Source organism: Saccopteryx leptura, chromosome 3, assembly GCF_036850995.1.
Source record: "Saccopteryx leptura isolate mSacLep1 chromosome 3, mSacLep1_pri_phased_curated, whole genome shotgun sequence".
In the NCBI taxonomy this organism is placed as follows: Eukaryota; Metazoa; Chordata; class Mammalia; order Chiroptera; family Emballonuridae; genus Saccopteryx; species Saccopteryx leptura.
The window spans coordinates 264,946,424-264,966,705 of NC_089505.1; the positions used below are offsets into that span (position 1 = coordinate 264,946,424).

The 20,282-nt window shown below is 34.5% G+C and overlaps 1 pseudogene; it reads right to left on the reverse strand.

Moving 5' to 3' along the window:
• LOC136398503 (large ribosomal subunit protein uL24 pseudogene) overlaps positions 1-12,432 on the reverse strand; it is a 101,115-nt pseudogene extending 88,683 nt beyond the window's left edge.
• Between the last annotated feature and the right edge of the window lie 7,850 nt (positions 12,433-20,282).

Consider the following 20,282-nt stretch of genomic DNA (forward strand, 5'->3'; position numbering starts at 1 on the left):
TCTGCCCATCAGGGGCACTGCTCAGTTGCAACTGGAACCATTCTAGCACCTGAGGTGGAGGCCACAGAGCCATCCTCAGTGCTCAGGGAAACTGCTTTAATGGAGCCTTGGCTGCAGGAGGGGAAGAGAGAGATAGAGAGGAAGGAGAGGGGGAAGAGTGGAGAAGCAGATGGGCGCTTTTCTTGTATACCCTAACGAAGAATCCAACCTGGGACTTCCACACGCCAGGCCGATTCTCTATCATGGAGTCAACCAGCCAGGGCTGAAAGTACTTTTGACCTCACAGATTCTTTACAAGGTTCAAGGACTCGTAAGAGCTCCTACCCAAGAGAAGAAAAAAAAATACTAACAAAATAAGACCCAGACATAATAGCAATTTATAAATAACTGAAAACAAAATGTAATCTTAAAAATCACTTAATGAAAAAAAAAAAGGAATAAAGTACAGATGAGACAAATGGGAAAAAATAGCAACATGGTAGCTTTCAATCATAATTACATTAAATATAAATGGATAAAGCATTCATAGAATAGAGTTGTCAGACTATATAAATTCAAGATCCAAACTATAAAAAATAATTCACTCTAAATACAAACATAAGTTACAAGTAACAAGATAGAAAATATGAATCATACAAACACACTAATTGTAAGAAAAATAAACTAGAAAGAAATATTATTTATTAATTACCAACTTATTACTTAAGTAAAGAATAGTTGCTTCTCATTTTTTGTGGATTTTATATTTGTTAATTTTTATCCTGGTCAAAATTTACTTTTAACCCCCAAATCAATTCTCCCTGTTCTTAATGGTCATTTGTGAACATGTGCATAACAGGAAAAATTTTTAGTCTTCCAACATGCACGTTCCCAGTTGTAGCTGAACAGAAAAATGCTCTGCCTTTTTTTTTTTTAGCTCTCATATGAGAGGGCCAGAGGAATCGGATGGTTTAGGGCAGTGATGTATAGTGCAAGAAGCTTTGTTTCTGAGACTAGATAAATAGGGTTCAAATTGTAACTCTTGTACCTGTTAGTTGGATGGGCTCAGGAAAGTCACTTAACATTTTTGAACTTCACTTTCTCGTTTGTAAAATAAAAAAAATAAAATCTATCAGGACATTTTTTAAAGATTATAATCTATGTACATAGATATGTATACATTTTCCTTAGGTACAATGGTTCAGTATTCACTAATTCAGTGTCTACAGTAACATTATAGAACAAAACTACCACAAATAGAGTCAACTGTACATTTAAAATGTCAACTGTTCAAGAAGAAATACAAACCCTAAATGTTTATATATATATATATATATATATATATATATATATATATATATATATATATATAATTAGAGCTTTAAATATAAGAAACAAAAACTGATAGACATTTAAAGAGATATAAATAAATTCACAGTAAGAGCTAGAAAATTTTAAAACTCCTCCCCCAGTAATACATAGGACAAGAAATAGGCATGACTCTAATCGACTTTTTAGTGCATCCCACTCAACAATTAAAGAATTCACAGTCTTTCCAAATACATATGAAATATTCTTCAACACTGGTCTGTGTTGGTCCATACACAATTTTCAATAAATTAGAAAGGACTGCAATTATAAAGAGTATATTCTTTTCCACAAATGAATTAAATTAATAATAGTAGCAAAGTATATCTAAAATATCCTTAAGTATATGAATATTAAACAACACACTTTTAAAAACACATGGGTAAATAAAGAAATCTCAAGGAAACTTATAAATTACTTTGGAGTAAATAAAAATGAAAATATACCAATTTAAAATGTGTTGGATAAAACTAAAGAAGTGTTCAGAAGAAACTCTTAGCTTTAAATATTTGTATTAGAAAAGAAAAGCCCTGGCTGGTTGGCTCAGCAGTAGAGAGTCGACCCTACATAAGGATGTCCTGGGTTCGATTCCCGGTCAGGGCACACAGGAGAAGTGAACATCTCCTCTACTCCCTTCTCTCTCTCTTTCCCTCCTGAAGACATGGCTCAGTTGGAGCAAGTTGGCCCCAGGCACTGAGGATAGCCCCATGACCCCACCCCAGGCACTAAAATAGCTCAGTTGCTGAGCAGTGGAGAGTCCAGATGAGAAGAGTATTGCCCCATAGGGGGTTTGCTGGGTAGATCCCCATAGGAGTGCATCTCCCCATTTCTCACTTTAAAAAAGTTAAAAATTATAAAAAAGCAAAATGAAAAGAAGAAATGTTTAAAATTAATTATCTAAATTTCCACTCTAAAAGCTAGAAAAAAGAGCAAATTGAATTCAAAATAAAAGGCAAAAATAAAATAAGAATAGAAATCAAAGAAAAAAGAGAAAAACAAGGGTGTCAAATCTTGTTCTTAGAAAAGATTAATCTGAAACTAGACTGATCTAAAAATATTTTTATAATAAAATAAAAAATGTAAATGAAGTGGACAACTTTCAAATGGCATAAATGACCAATGATAACTCAAAGAAAAATAGTGTAATTGAATAAAGTGGACAACTTTCAAAAGGAAATAGTATAATTGAGTAGCTAAAGAAATTGAATTCATAAATAAAAACTCCCCCACTCAAAACTCCCTCTAAAGACAGAGGTTTAACTGGTGAATTATTTCATACACTTAGAAATAAACAATACCAATTCTATGTGAAGTCTTTCAGCATATGGCAGAGAAAATAAACTTTCAGTATTACCCTGACACCAAAACCAGAAAAAGCTATTGAAGAGAAGAAAATTACAAACTAATATAGCTCATGAACATACAAGCAAAAAATTTTAACAAAATATTTAGCAAATTGATTCTGGCAATAGGTAGAAAGGCTAATACATCATGAACAAGTTGGGTTATTCCAGGAGTACAGATTGGTTTAGTACATGAAAATCAAACATTATTTTCCATATTAAGAGAATAAAGAGAAAGCATACATGACTGTTCCAATATACAGTGTGTATATATAAATATATATAACAATTGAAAAAGTCAGCATCCATTCATAATAAAAACTCTCAGCAGAATAGGAACAGAAAATACATAGCTCTCTCAACACAATAAAAGTCATTTATAAAATACAGCTCTTACCAATTTTATTATTAAAAGTAAATGACAAATGCATTCTATCTACATCTGGGAACAAAATTCTCTATGCTCCATATTTTATATATTTAACATGTTTTAGAGGGCCAGGCTAGTGCAGCTGAGGAAGAAATGGAAACAAAATACCAACACACTGGAAATAAAGAAATTAACCTCTTTTTATTCACAGACAACATGATCATGTATGTAAAAATACAAGGAAGTCTTGATATAAGATACCAAAACAATAAAGTGAAATAAAACAAATAATTATAACATGTTTTTAGAAATTAAAAAGGTGACTGAAATTTATATAGAAATGCAAAAGAAGAAGAGTCAAAACAATTTTGAAGAGGAAAACAATGTTGGAGGATATAAACAATTTGATATTGAGAATTACTCTAAAGCTACCCTAAGTAAGACAAAAGACATATACTCAATATCAAAGGATATTTGTCTTTAGGCAGAGGAATAATGAACCTACACAGAATCACAGAGGTTCAAGAAGGAAGGAGAATTGTGGAAAGATTAAATATGTGGCTAAAACTAAGTCATTAACTATATAAAATAGTAAGAATGTTGTGATATTTAGACATATGTATAAATATAATAGAACATATCAAAAAAATAAAAAAGTCTTGTTAAGAGTAGAAAGAGATGTGGTATAAGTATTAATTTGTAGAATTAGTCAAGACACGTTATAGTACGCAGGGCAAACAATATAAGTAGTAATCAAATATATACCTAACAGGCCAACAGGAATATATATAAAATTTTTACATTTACTTATAAAATTAGAAAAAAATGGAAAAAATATAGTAGACATTAGAAAAATATAAATCCAATCATAAGATAGTTAATTTAAGTTCACCTATATTAGTAACTTCATTAAATATAAATGAACTAAATACTCATATTAAACGACAAAGTTTATCAGACTGAAAAATAACAGTAGATACAGTAAACACACCTTTAAATATAAGAATGCAAGTAGATTAAAAGTAAAAAAAGGGAATAATTTACAATGTGAGGTGAATACTAAATAAAAGGAAACTACTGTATCATAAAAATATGAAAAAGAAAGATTTTGAGTCAAGAAGAATTGTTGAAGATGAAGAGCATATCAGGAATATATTATAATTCTAAATTTTTCTGCAGAAAATGATGAATTAAAATTACATAAGGAAAAACTGAAGAAAACTAAGAGCTATAGATATATACATTATAGTGATATAAATTCTTCAGTAAATAAATGGTAAAACAATAAATCTTTTTAAAAATAATATAGGACAATATTTTTAATATTATTGGGAAGCCAGAGATTTCAGAATGCATAATGTACTAGCTATGAAAATGTTTAAATTCCTACAAAATCATAAACTTTGCTTTATCAAAAGATCCCTTTGAAAGAGTGAAAATGAAAACTAGGGAACAAGAGCAAATATTTCATTGCATATACCCCTCAAAGAACTAATATATAAAATATAAGAACTAATATAAAAAGAATTTATATGAGCCACTAAAAATAATCTGATTTTTTTTTAATGCACAAAACACTGTTAAAAGAAAATATCTAAAGAACCAAAGTTCATTTGAAAATATGTTAAAACTCATTAGATTATTAGGCAATGCATACCCAGTAGAATGGCTAAAATTTGTCTCACAATACCCTGCTTTGGCAAGAACAGAGACTGGAGCTCTCATAACTGCTGTTAGGACTTTTACCACCATTCAGGAAAACTCTTTGGTACTATCTGCTAAAGCTAAACAAATGCATACCCTATCATTCCATAATTTCACTCATAGGTACATTCCCAACACAATGCAACATATATGCACCTAATGGCACAAACTTTTTTAATGGGAATATTGTTAGAAGCTTTAAATTGGAAATAAATATCTCTTAACAGTAGAATAGATAAGTGTATTGTCATAAATGAAATGCAGAATAGTACTGTCTGCTATATGCAACAACATAGATGAATCTCTCAAACACAATGTTAAATGATAGAAGCAAAAAATAAATAAAGAAAGAAAAACAGAGCTGGATTTAATATGAAGATAAAAAGGTCTTTAACTTCCTGTGATTTCATCTAAGGCCCTGTATCTAATTTTGTATGTTTAGTTTTATATTTGTTTATTTATGTGGGCCCCCCAAATTATTTAAACTTCAGATTCCCATGGATCTCTTCTTTCCTCACACTGTGCAATTCCAAAATAATAAAATAAGTTTACAATAACTGATGTCAGGTTAGTGGTTACCTCTAAAATGTAATGGTTAGTAACTGGAAGTAGGCACAGGGGTAATCTCAGGGATGCCAGTAATGTTCTTTTCATTAATCTGCAGTGACTAATCTGTGATGGTAAATCGTTAGCAATTTGCTTACCAGAAACCAAGTAACAAAGGTATTCTCTATTGCAAGTTGCCAATATTTAAATAACTAACCACAAATTTTTTAAATACTTAACAATGGGCTCCCAAGATGGTACAAGCTATCTCTAGCACATCGTTTTGGTGAGTGGTTACATGAACAAGTTTACTTGGAGATATTTCATTGAAATATAAATTTAGGATATAGTATAGCATATGTATGCATTTTATACTTCAATAAAAATAATATTTTAAGAAATTCTAGAGGATGTACCTTCCAATAAGAAAGTGTTAAAATAAAAGAGACAAAATTAATCAACATTGTAATTCTTCCAAATAAATTCAAATTATTATGGGAATGGATACAGGGAAATAATTTTAAGTTACTAAATCTTAAAAGTATATAAATTGGTGAGAAAAATAAGGTATATACCAATATATCTGGGCTTCTAAAACATTATTTATGTACAACTCTCTGTTAACACTATTTTTTCACAATGCATTGTAAAAATATTTTTACTTTTATGCAACTTTTTAGTAGGCTGTAAGGAACTATGTTTTATTTTATAATACAATCTTAGTCACATAATAATGCCTGCCTGACATGTAGTACATTAACTTATCATACTGAATAAATAAAACAATTATAAAATAGGGTAGTATTTAAAAGAATCAGAGCATTCATAATGTTGGAAGTCTGTGTCTGTGATCAGGGAATCAGAGAAGCTTTTATATATATTTACATATTCCTATGTACATGATTCTTATTGCAATAAAATGTTTCACCTAGACTCCACAAGATGTCATACTCTTCTTCCTTGGTCTAAGGAGACGAAGAGATCTTATTAAACAAACCAGGCATAAAACAGCTGAAAGAAAAGAGCTCATTTTTTCTTTGATGATATTGCTGAGTGCAGAAGTTATGCAAAGCAAGCAGGAAAAAAATCCTGTGTGTATTTCAAAGTTTTACACAGATGCTTAAAATAAATTTTTATTCTACATTAGCTATCTTGAGAATAGCCTGAAGTGTCAATATCTTTCTATAGGTTACAGTCCCTGAAAATATTTTTAATTTTGTTTCTTAAGAGTCAAACAAAAGCTCAACAAAAAGAATCAGCTACTGCCCTTTATGGCTACTGCACATGAACTTTAGGCTTTCACTTGTGGCCAGTGAGACCTCAATCAGATACTCAGGGAATCTGAGCTCAACATTACTTTTTATGTCCAAAGGAAGAATTAGAAAATTATTAAATAAATGCTGCTTACTATCCTGTGTTTTGTTTTCAATGAGCCAAAAATAACTCAAGTCATGGAGCCTGATGGTGCCCATACATGTGTGCGGTGTGTGTGCGCGTGTGTTTGTTTTCCTCTCTCAGCTGGGCCAGAAAAAACATATAAATCTAGAAGTGACTAATCACTTTCTTTTGTAGAATCTCTCATCTAGACAAGTGATAGCAACAGATGTGGACAGGAAAAGAAAATTTAACACATCTTTATTTCTGGAATAACTTGATCTATATCTAAGGGTTGCCCAAAGTGTGTGTCTTCATACTGCTCAGAATTTGGTGATAAATGCATTTTTGGGGTCAAGGGCACTATTGGAGTCTAAGTTCATGTTAGAAACAACTACGAGGAGTATTGGGGAAGAAGAGTTGGCAACAGGCTAAACACCAATGGCAGAGCTACCATCAATCAACTTTTGGAGACTGATGTCACACATAGGATTCTATAACACTGGTCAGCAGGACTTTGAAAAAGATGTAGCATTGTAGGGAGTAGCTGACTACTAACAGGTAAGTAGGGGCATTCTCAACATGCCCTGAGACCTCTCCAAAACAGACAGCAATGGAAAAAGAATGTTATTTTAGTATTTCCTGAAATAGACTAAAAATGAGATAAAATACAGTCACCCTTTATAAAATTTTGAATTACCCAAAGTTGAAATAATGTGATATAAAAATAATAGTTAAGTCTCAATTTATGCAAATAAATAAAATAGTAAAAACTCTCCATGGTATTTTTTAATATGCAAATAATCACATACAATGGTGGGATTCAAATAGATATTAACAACCAGTTCTCTGCCCTAATGACCGTTTTAAGGATAAAAAAATGATATACGGAATGGTAGTTTATTTCATGCATTTAATACAGTGTGTCCGTAAAGTCATGGTGCACTTTGACCAGTCACAGGAAAGCAACAAAAGATGATAGAAATGTGAAATCTCACCAAATAAAAGGAAAACTCTCCCAGTTTCATACTATTCAGTGCAGTTCGATATGGGCTCACACACAGATTTTTTTAGGGCTCCTTAGGTAGCTATCCCATATAGCCTCTACAGACTCATCACTGATGGCCTACCAGAATGGGGTTTCTCCACCAAACTGCCAGTTTCCTTCAACTGCTTATCCCATCGAGTAATGTTATTCCCATGTGGTGGTGCTTTGTTATAAACGTGCTGATATTCACGTTGCACTTTGGTCACGGATTTGAATTTAGCGAGCCACAGAACACACTGAACTTTCCTCTGTACCGTCCACATCTCGACTGGCATGGCCGCGGGATGCTCTGCTGTATACATGGTGTTATGTCATCATCTGTGCATGCGCACATGCTGCCACACCATCCTACAGAAACTGGGAGGGTTTTCCTTTTATTTGGTGCAGATTTCACATTTCTATTGTCTTTTGTTGCTTTCCTGTGACCAGTCAAAAGTGCACCATGATTTACGGACAGACTGTACTTAAATAATAAGAATAAGAGGTACACCAAACTAAACTATTTTATAAGAAAGAATTTTAAAATAATAATGAAAAAATATTAAATAACACCCAACAAAAAACAATAAAACTGTTATTTAAGATATTTCCATATCGCTTCTTGATTGGTGTCCTCACAATTTTCTCCACTTTTATCAGAGAATCATCGGCTGTGTGATTGATCTTCAACCATCTTTTCACTGTTAGAGTAGGGTCGCATTCCTTTAGAGGTAGGCCAATTAAACTAATGCTCATTGTGCCTGATATATTAGAAACTTCTCTTCTCTAAACATATCAGGTTCATCTTTGAAAAGCCCCTTTCCACTTCTGCTGAACTTGCAGTAATTGTTCTGACAATATTTTTAGATCCTTGAACACTTTTAGGAATTGCATAGTTTTGGGAATTTTTAAAAACATCTTCAACAAGCCTGACCCAGCGGTGGTGCAGTGGATAGAGCATCAGACTGGGATGTGGAGGACTCAGGTTAGAAAACCCAAGGTTCTTGGATTAAGCACAGGCTCATTTGGTTTGAGCACAGCTCACCAGATGGAACCCAATTTCGCTGGCTTGGGTAAGGGGTCATTCACTTTGTGGTCTATCCGCCTGCCCGGGTCAAGGCACGTATGAGAAAGCAATCAATGAACCACCAGGGAGCCTCAAGGAATAATTGATGCTCCTCATCGCTCTTCCTTTCTGTCTGTGCTTATTTGTCCCCCTCTCTGTCTCTCTCTCTGTTCCTGTCACAAAAAAAATCTTTTCAACGAAATCTTGATTATCATTATCAATTTGGTAATTACAAATGTCATTAAATATGAGCAATTGTTTTTCAGCTGCTTTCTATGGAACTAGTACTTCTTCAATATTCCAGTAACCTGGTTCCAAAATAATTGAGAAATTAATTATAAGTGTCATTTTAACAACAAGTTTGCTGAACTCAACAAAAAATAAGGTATTGGTTCTGCGAACTTGCTGGGACCAAGTGAATTCACAGTGTTGTACTACCTTGGTGATAAAGCTGTCATCCTTTATCAGAATCAGCCTTTGTTGTGGGGATTTCTTATGTATGGGAGGATATTTGGTTATATCCCTGGCCTCTACCCACTGTATACCAGTAGGAACCCCCAGTTGTGACAACTAAAATGTCTTTAGACATTGTCAAATAACTTTTTTGGGGGGAAATTGATCTTTCCCAGTTAAGAACTTCTGCTTTAGGGACTATGAAAATCAGTGAAATTTGAATGTAATGAGTCAGGGGTAAAAAGGTTTGAGATATAGAAGAGTTAAATAGGGCTAGGTCAGGAAGGACCTGTATGTCATGTAAAAGAATTCGGATTTCATTCTAAATGTAAAAGGAAGCCATAGTGTGGTTTAATCAGGGGAGTGTAGGGATCACACTCTTTTATGCAAAGAATACATTATACGAGGGCAAGAAAGATAGCTGTGAAAATAGTTTGAATGCATCTTCAACTAAAAGATGATGGCAGTTTTGGACTATGTTACTGACAGAAGAAACAGTCATAGATTCAGGATAGGTTGTGGAGGTAAAAACATCAAGACATACTGTGGAATCAGAGAGACAGTGTTAAAGATTACTCCCAGATTTAAAGCTTGAGCAACTGATTTGATGGCTTTCATATTTGGCTATAAATTCTCAACTAGTCCTTTCATTGAGAGATAGAATATAGATCCCTCTTCCCTTCATCCCCTACACATGTAATCTGGGCTGACTTTACTTGCCCAACAAATGCAACAGAAGTAACTTTCTGGGACTTCTCAGGCTTTGTTAGAAGTCCTGCCCAGGTGTCTGGAGACTACTTTAAGGCAGTCACGCTATGAGAAGCCTCAGGTGGAAGTACCAACAAGGGTGGGAGTGGCAGAGGAAAGAGGGGAGAGTGAGGTGCTCATCGAGTCCCCAGCTTTCCTAACTTTCAGCCAGTAGTACTATCTTAGCTGAGGCCCCAGACACTGCGGAGTGCCTAGGAGGTTATGGGTGATAAGTCTTCCCCACTGCCCTGCTCAAATTCCTTACCCATAAAATCTTGGGTTACAGTAATAAGAAATTATTGTTTCAAGCCACTAAGTTGTGTGATGCCTTGTTATGCAACAATAAGTAACTGAACTAGTGCCATTTATCAAGATTTTTAAAATTTGAAGAATTAGGTTAGGGGAAAATTCAAGAGTACAGATGGATTGTTTCCAAGTTTATGAAATATCTGAGGGAAGACAATAGTAACCAAGTCTTATGAGAGCTTTACTGTTAGGGGAGACTCTGGTTGGAAGATATAAATTTGGAAGTCATTAATATAAAGACAGTATTTAGACCTCTGGCAATAGTTAAGATTACATAGAAAGAGAAGGGGGCCTCTATTAAGCCCTATGAAACCAACTTTTCGAAGTAAATTGGACAAAATGTCCCTTTTTGTGTTTGCTCATTTTTATATCATGGGATTTTTTTTACCTATCTTTTTATCAAACTGTTACTGTTACTCCTCCTTCAACTACAAGGTCTTCTTGTACTTCCAGAAGCAGAATTAATTACTCTCATATAACTGTTTCTATTGGATTTTGAAATGAATCTCTTTTCTCTTATTATATTATAATGATTAAAATACTGGTATCACTCTTACACAGTGGTTCCCAAATGTGATTAGCATTTAGAATCAGCAAGCCTTACTACAGAGCTTCTGATTAAATGGGTCTAGAAAGGGCTCAAGAATATCTATTTTTGTAAAAGTTCCTTAGCTAATTCTGATGCATCCAATCTGTGACCTAGAATTTTAGAACTTTTTCCAGAGACTCTGAACTTCCCTAGGGTTGATACCACTGAGTAAGGGGAAAATATAACAGAGTGATTGATTGAAAGTATGAACTCCAGTAACTAATTTAGAATTCTAGCTTAACCAGCCTTGAGCTCTATGTTAGTGGTAAAGTAATTAACCTCTCTGGGTCTCAGTTTATTATAGAACTCAACTCATAATTTTGTTGTGAGGCACATTACATCTGGAGCAAGAGAGCTCAAGAAATGTACATTATTGCTATTATTATTAATTTTGTGTTCTAAACGCCCAGCACAGTGTACATGGCTGATGCTAAAAGAGTACTTTGTGAATTGCTTTGAAGGGAATTTAAGAAAACTGAACTTTACAGGGGGTTCCCAGTGCTCAGTAGAAATAGTTTATAATTAACTCAGCTCTAATTTAACATGTAATCTTAAGAACAAGACGTATAGGCTTTGAAACTGCCATTAGCATGGTGGTGGTAGTAGTAGTAATCAGGATAGGCCATGTTATGCAGACTTAACAAATTAACCTTGAAACCAGTGGCCTAGCACATGAAAAGTGATTTTTTTCATTACATGAGACATGACTTACACTAGTCAGGAAGGGGTAAAGGGGAAACTACTTCATCCAAAATGACAGTGCCTCTACTCTATGGATCATTCCATTTGCTGGGTAGGGGGAAAGGCAAATGAAGAATCACACACTGGCTGTTCAAGATTTTGTCCCACAAGGAATTTGAATCATATCTATCTGCTCATTGCTCACTGATGAAAATGACTTGTGACTCAGCTAACTAGGAGGACTGTGGTAAAAATAAGGGAGAGCTGATGAAATCTTTGGTGAGTACCACTGTGTCTACCTATTGGCATTCTCAGGAAGAGTTCTAGCCACCAAAAATTCAAATTCAGTCTTTACTGTGTCCTGGGAAGTTATATACAGTTTCTAATGGCATTCTCACAAAAACCTTATATCATGAATATTATTATCTCTTGACAAAGGAGGAAATGTAGGGAATGAGAAACGTGTTACATGACATGTTTCAAGATGTCTCCACATTTCTCTATTCTTTGATCATCATAGTTCACTAAGAAAGAGCTGTGGCTACTCTTTCCAAAGCTGATGCCTGCACTTGTGTTGTCTTTTTCAAAACTTTGCATTTGACCATTTCTTTCTCTCTCATCCCCAGGTTTTCCTTCAATACTGGTACCTCCGCTCATGTCACAACCACCTCAAAGCTTCTATAGCCATTGAAAACCATACAAAATTCAAACACCTCTAAACTGTTCTGAAATTCCCTTTTACTTTTAAACTTCTCAAAACACAATCTATACATCTTATTTCTACGTGCTTACCACTCACCTAAAATCCTGTAATCTGCTACTTTCACTATAACAGATGTTATCCACTTTAGCTGCTGCTATGCGAGCACTGGAATTCATGGTAAAGCTGAATAAGCACCAGAATTAAAGTTGTAGGAACTATATTTGAATCCTTAACAAATGTGGAACCTTCAGCAAACTAACACATTAGGCTACAATTCCTTATTTCTGAATAGTGGTCCAATAATATTTGGGCAGCTGACCACACACAGTGGTTAGATAGATTTAATGCAATCATGTAAGTAGATGTGACTGAAAAATCAAAAAGCAATTCAGAATATCCCTTCATAGTTTTTATTTTCAAATATAATGACCTCTTCTCAGTACCTAATTGACTCTTTCTGCATATTATCATTTTCTGAAACCAATTTAGTTCTACAATCTCATACTCTCACAAATCCTTTTGCAGCTTTTCTCTCATAATTTTTTTCTCCTCATTTTATAAACATAGTTAATTTTATCTCCTATTTTAAACTTCTCCCTAGTTCTCCCCTTCTACAATCACTTGCCTCCACTCATCTCCTCCTCCTTGTAGAAGATCCTGATGGTATAGTCCGTGTCCTCCCCTTCACACATTCACCCATGTATGTCTTCTCTGCTGACTTACCTTTTCATTGACCTGTTTCTCTTTAAGGTCTTCAATTACAGTTGTCCCTCATCATATTGTGGTTAACTTTTTACAGTCTCATTGTATTGCAGATTTTTAAATTGTATATAACTAATTTTGTATCGGGGACTTTTTGCAATATTATGGGATTTTGTGGTATTTAGGTATTTTTATATATTTATTATTTTAATTACTTTTGTCATAAAATAAGCATTTTCTATCCTAAAAAATTGAAAACAATATGAAAATAATATTAAAAGAATATTAAATCAAAATAAAGTACATAGTGTACAGCAGATGAGTAGACAATGACTTGCACATATGGAAAATGCAGCTATAGCCCCTTCTGCTTGAGTTAGTTTGCCCACATGAGATCGTACAGGGCACACTACTGGCTGATGGATGGGAGGCGACCAACCGGAGCATGGTGTTTACGTAGGTTTGAGAGTGTAGAAAGTGTTTAAAAGCATAGGAAGTGCTTATAAGAGTGGGAAAGGTTAATAACAGTGTGGGAAAGGTTTATAAGAGTGTGGAGAGGGTTTATAAAGCCTTAAAATATATATTTATAAATAATAAAATAAACATAAGGTTGCTACCTCACAGATTTTCACCTACTGCAGGGGGTTCTGGAACCTAACCCCCACAATAGACCAGGGACCACTGTACTTCTTAATAGTCAAGTCCAATGATTAATTTACAGGCCTTATCCTATTCAAATTTTTTGCAGCTGACCTATTGACTATTTTCTCTTTGAAAATGTCTTCTCCTTCGCCATCTGTGACACAATTTTTTTTCAGGATTCACTTTTTATTATTCCTAAAGTGTTAATGATTCTTAAGGTCAATTTGTAATCCTCTTTCCTATTGATTTAAAAAATATATCCCTAGAAAAATTAATCTATTCTCATGATTTGAGAGTAGTTAGCATTCTAATGCTGATAACTTCTACAGATACATCTATAACCAAGATAGGAAACTAGAAACCCACTTCTGATGAGTTCCTCATATATAAATAGTATTAAATTATTTTCCCAGAATTGTACAACACGAACCCTTGACTCCTGGAAGACAAACTTACCCATTGCTTTTCAAACATAACCCAACTTATCTCCATCCACTTTTGTGTCATTTCTGTTGTTCTACCTATAATTATTTTTTGTCTGTAATCATTCACCAATTCAAGTGTTATTCTTTGTTGGTTACCAAGGCCTTCCAGAAATTCATCTCAGACTATAATTTTTTGTGTGAATTAATTTCTCTAATAGACATAGTTTAAGAGATCTTGCTAGCATATAACACTTTTTTATTTTTGTAGAACTTTCTACAAAAAGATTGACTCAGTATTTATTTTGTATATATGGCTCTCCAATCCAGCCACGCATGACTGAATCAGGGAGTAGAAACTTGACCCAAGATGAACCAGTAACAATCCCTGTTGTAACAACTAGAATTGGTACTGAAGGATAGCTAATGCTTCTGGCCTGATTACTTCAAATAAGAATATATAAAGTTTGAAATAATGAGGTAGGCATTTTTAGCAATATGTACAATGAAGCAAAAAAAAATCTTAATCTACAGAAAAATAAGTAAAGGATATAGTAAGTATGCAGAAGTGTACAGAGATGAGATTTGCTGGTGATTGCTGACCAGGTTTCTAACAGTTTCCAGCCTCTTATGATGTTTTGCTGCATATTCTGCCTTGGGCAAGCATATCCTGATGTGTGTTTAGTCTTTTTTTGTTTTGTTTTGTTTTGCTTTGTAGTTTGAAGTGATTTCTAATACTTGCACCAAAAAGAACCGAGGAATCACCCACTTTTACACTTAATTACATTATGTTGTGCTGTTACTTAGCTATATTAGTATAGTGTTTTTCTCTAATTAGGTTGTAAAGCTTCTCTAATGTGGGAATTTTGTCTGATATTTTTTTCCCTTGAATCCTCCCAGTAGTGCCCTTTATAGTAAACACTGTGGGAATTCAATGAAACCCATTGAAGTAAACACTCTGTTAAGCTTAACTATTTCTCCTCTTCAGAGTCTACCACAATGCTGTGAATATATTTGATATTTGCATATTTGAGTTAAATGAATGAGTTTTTCAGATCCATGTCTGTTCCATTCAGTTTTTGCCTTCACTGCTTAAAACAAAGAAATAAATACAAAAACATCATGGAACATGTGTTTAGCCACAGAAAGAGAGAAAAAGCCAAACCTTATATATAGGATGCTGATATTGCCTTACAAAATCAAATCTTTTCTTATTCTAATATTTTCTTTTTTTATTAATTTTAATGGGGTGAAATTGATAAATCAGGGTACATATATTCAGAGAAAACATCTCTAGGTTATTCTAACATTGATTATGCTGCATTCTCATCACCCAAAGTCAAATTCTCTACCGTTACCTTCTAACTGGTTTTCTTTGTGCCTCTCACCTCCTCCTACTCTGCTCTCTATCCTCCCCCACCCCCGTAACCACCACACTCTTGTCCATGTCTCTGAGTCTCATTTTTATGTCCCACCTATGTATGGAATCATATAGTTCTTAGTTTTTTCTAATTTACTTATTTCGCTCAGTATAATCTTATCAAGGTCCATCCATGTTGTTGTAAATGATCTGATGTCATCATTTCTTATGGCAAATAGTATTCCATAGTATATATGTACCAAAGCTTTTTAATCCACTCATCCACTGACGGACACTTGGGCTGTTTCCAGATCTTCGCTATTGTGAACAATGCTGCCACAAATATGGGGGTACATTTCTCCTTTTGAAACAGTGCTATGGTGTTCTTGGGGTATATTCCTAAAACTGGGATAGCTGGCTCAAAAGAAAGTTTAATATATAATTTTTTGAGGAATCTCCATACTGTTTTCCACAGTGCCTGCACAAGTCTGCATTCCCATCAGCAGTGTAGGATGGTTCCCTTTTCTCCACATCCTCCCCAGCACTTATTCTATGTTGTTTTGTTGATGAGCACCATTCTGACTGGTGTGAGGTGATATCTCATTGTGGTTTTAATTTGCATTTCTCTAATGATTAGTGATGTTGAGCATTTTTTCATCTGCCTATTGGCCATCTGTATGTCCTCTTTGGAGAAGTGTCTATTCATTTCTTTTGCCCATTTTTTGATTGGATTGTTTGTCTTCCTGGTGTTGAGTTTTACAAGTTCTTTATAAATTTTGGTTATTAGCCTCTTATCAGATGTATTGTCGAATATGTTTTTCCATTGTGTAGTTTGTCTTTTTATTCTGTTCTTATTCTATTTAGCTGTGCAAAAGCTTTTTAGTTTGATAAAGTCTCATTTGTTTATCCTGTCTTTTATTTCACTTTGCCAGTGGACATAAATCTGCAAATATATTGCTGCAAAAAATGTCAGAGAGTTTACTGCCCATGTTTTCTTCTAAGATGCTTATGGTTTTACAGCTTACATTTCAGTCTTTTATCCATCTTGAGCTTATTTTTGTGAATGGTGTAAGTTGGTGGTCTAGTTTCATTTTTTTGCAGGTAGCTGTCCAATTTTCCCAACACTATTTGTTGGAGAGGCTGTCTTTACTCTATTGAATGCTCTTAGCTCCTTTGTCAAATATCAGTTATCCATAAAGGTGTGGGTTTATTTCTGGGTTGTTCTCTGTTCTGTTCCATGGATCTAAATGCCTGTTCTTATGCCAGTACCAGGCTGTTTTGAGTACAATTACCTTGTAGTACGACTTGATATCTGGAAGTGTGATACCTCCCACTTTATTCTTTCTTTTCAAGATTGCTGAGGCTATTCGTGTTCTCTTTTGGTTCCATATAAATTTTTGGAATATGTATCCTATATCTTTGAAGTATGTCATTGGTATTTTAATTGGTATTGCATTGAATTTATTAATTGCTTTGGGTGGGTAATTTAGACATTTTAATGATGTTTATTCTTCCTAACCATGAGTACAGTATATGCTTCCACTTGTTTGTATCTTCCCTGATTTCTTTTATCAATGTTTTATAATTTTCCGAGTACAAGTCTTTAATCTCCCTGGTTAAATTTATTCCTAGGTACTTTATTTTTTTGGTTGCAATGGTGAAGGGGATTGCTTCCTTAATTTTTCTTTCTGAAAATTCATTGATAGTGTATAAAAATGACTCTGATTTCTGAGTACTAATTTTATATTCTGCCACCTTACTATATTTATCAGGTCCAGTAGTTTTTTGACTGAGACTTTAGGGTTTTTTATGTATAGTATCTTCTGCAAATAATGAAAGTTTTATTTTTCTTTTCCAATTTGAATGCCCTTTATTTATTTTTCTTGACTGATTGCTGTGGCTAGGACTTCCAGAACTATGTTGAATAGGAGTGGTGAAAGGGGTCACCCCTGCCTTGTTCCTGATCTTAAGTGTATTGCTTTAAATTTTTCCCATTGAGTATAATGTTGGCTGTGGGTTTGTCATAGATGGCCTTTATCATGTTGATGTATGTTCCCTGTATTCCCGCTTTGTTGAGAGTTTTGATCATGAATGAGTGCTGGATTTTATCAAATGCTTTTTCTGCATCTATTGAAGTTATTATGTGGTTTTTCTCCTTCCTTTAGTTTATGTGATGGATCACATAGATTGATTTGTGAATATTGTACCAGCCTTGCTTCCCCAGAATAAATTTCACTTGATCATGTTGTATAACTTTTTTCATATATTGCTGGATTTGGTTTGCTAGTATTTTGTTGAGGATTTTAGCATCTAAATTCATCAGGGATATTGGCCTATAATTTTCTTTCTTTGTGTTATCTTTGCCTGGCTTTGGAATCAGAATTATGTTCTCCTCATAAAAGGAGTTTAGAAGTCTTCCTTCCTCTTGAATTTTTTGAAATAGCTTGAGAAGGATAGGAGTTAGTTCTTCTTTGAATATTTGGTAGAATTTACTTGTGAAGCCATGAGGCCCAGGACTTTTCTCTGCTGGGAGGTTTTTGATAACTGTTTCGATCTCATTTGTTGTAATCAGTCTGTTTAAATTTCTAATTCTTCCAGATTAATTATTGGAAGATTATATGTTTCAAGAAATTTATCCATTTCTTCTAGGTTGTCTAACTTTTTGGCATTCAGTTCTTCATAGTATTTTATTACAATATTTTTATTTCTGTTGTGTCAGTTGTTATTTCTCCACTCTCATTTTTAATTTTATTTATTTGAGTCTTCTCTCTTTTTTACTTGGTGAGTCTGGTTAAGGGTTCATCAATCATGTTTACCTTTACAAAGAACCAGCTCCTGGTTTCATTGATCCTTTGTATTGTTTCTTTAGCCTCTATGTTATTTATTTCTGCTCTGATCCTTATTATTTTCTTCTTTCTACTACCTCTGGGCTTTACTTGCTGTTCTTTTTCTAGTTCTTTTAGATACAGGGTCGAGTTGTTTATTTGACCTTTTTCTAGCTTCTTAGGCTATGCCTGTAATGCTATGAACTTCCCTCTCAGGACTGCTTTTGCTGTGTTTCATAAATTTTGAGTTGGCCCTGGCCGGTTGGCTCAGCGGTAGAGCGTCAGCCTAGCGTGCGGAGGACCCGGGTTCGATTCCCGGCCAGGGCACACAGGAGAAGCGCCCATTTGCTTCTCCACCCCTCCACCGCGCTTTCCCTCTCTGTCTCTCTCTTCCCCTCCCGCAGCCAAGGCTCCATTGGAGCAAAGATGGCCCGGGCGCTGGGGATGGCTCTGTGGCCTCTGCCCCAGGCGCTAGAGTGGCTCTGGTCGCAACATGGCGACACCCAGGATGGGCAGAGCATCGCCCCCTGGTGGGCAGAGCGTCGCCCCTGGTGGGCGTGCCGGGTGGATCCCAGTCGGGCGCATGCGGGAGTCTGTCTGACTGTCTCTCCCTGTTTCTAGCTTCAGAAAAATGAAAAAAAAAAAAAAAAATTTTGAGTTGATGTATTCTCATTATCATTCATTTCTAGGAATTTTTTTATTTCTTCTTTGATCTCATTGTGAACCCATACATTATTTAATAACATGTTATTTAGTTTCCAAGAGTTTGAGTATTTTTCAGTTTTTCTGTTGTGGTTGATTTCTAGTTTCATGCTATTGTGATCAGAGAAAGTACTCAATATGATTTTAATCTTAAATTTGTTGAGACCGCCTTTGTGCCCTAACATGTGGTCTATCCTAGAGAATGTACCATGAGCACTTGAAAAGAATGTATATTCTGCTGCTTTGGGGTGAAAGGTTCTAAAGATATCTATTAAATCGAGTTGATCTAGTGTATCCTTTAAGTCTGCTGTTTCTTTGTTAATTTTCTTTCTTGAAGATCTATCTAGTGATGTTAGTTGGGTATTGAAATCCCCTACTATTATAGTATTGCTGTTGATCTCGCACTTTAAATCCATCAAAGTCTGTTTTATAGCCTGACCTGTGGTGGCACAATGGATAAAGTGTCGACCTGAAAACACTGAGGTCACTGGTTCAAAATCCTGGGCTTGCCTGGTCAAGGCACATATGGGAGTTGATGCTTCCTGCTCCTCCTTTCTGTCTGTCTGTCTGTCTGTCTCTCTCTCTCTCTCTTTCTCTCTCCCCTCTCTAAAATGAATAAATAAAAATATTTAAAAAAATTTGTTTTATATATTTAGGTGCTCTTATATTAGGTGCATAGATATTTATAACAGTTATATCTTCCTGTTGGATTGCTCCCTTTATCATTATGAAATGACCTTATCTCTTATATAGCCTTTGTTTTAAAGTCCATTTTGTCTGATATAAGTATTGTTACCCAGCTTTTTTTTCATTTCCATTTGCGTGAAATATTTTTTTCCATCCTTTTATCTTCAGTCTTTGTGAATCTTTTGTTTTAAGGTGTGTCTCTTAAAGACAGCATATGTATGGGTCCTGTTATCTTATCCATGCAGCTACCCTATGTCTTTTGATTGGATTATTTAATCCTTTTACATTTAAGGTGTTTATTGATATGTAGTTGTATGTTGCCATTTCATTCTTTAAAACTGTATTCCTCTTTTGCTATATTATTTTTCCCCTTTGATCTGTTTACAACAGGCATTTCTGGCAGCATTGGTTTGGTTATAGTGAATTCCTTGAGGTTTTTTTTGGCTGGAAACTTTTTATTTCTCCTTTAATTTTAAATGATAGCCTTGCTGGATAAAGGCTCTTGTTCTGCATTACTTTGAATATTTCTTGCCATTCCCTTCTGGCCTTAAGTGTTTCTGTTAAGAAGTCAGAAGTCATCCTTATGGGGGTTCCTTTGTAGGTGATAGCCTTTTTTTCTCTAGCAGCTTTTAATATTTTCTCTTTATCACTTAGCTTTGGTAATTTAATTATGATGTGTCTTGGTG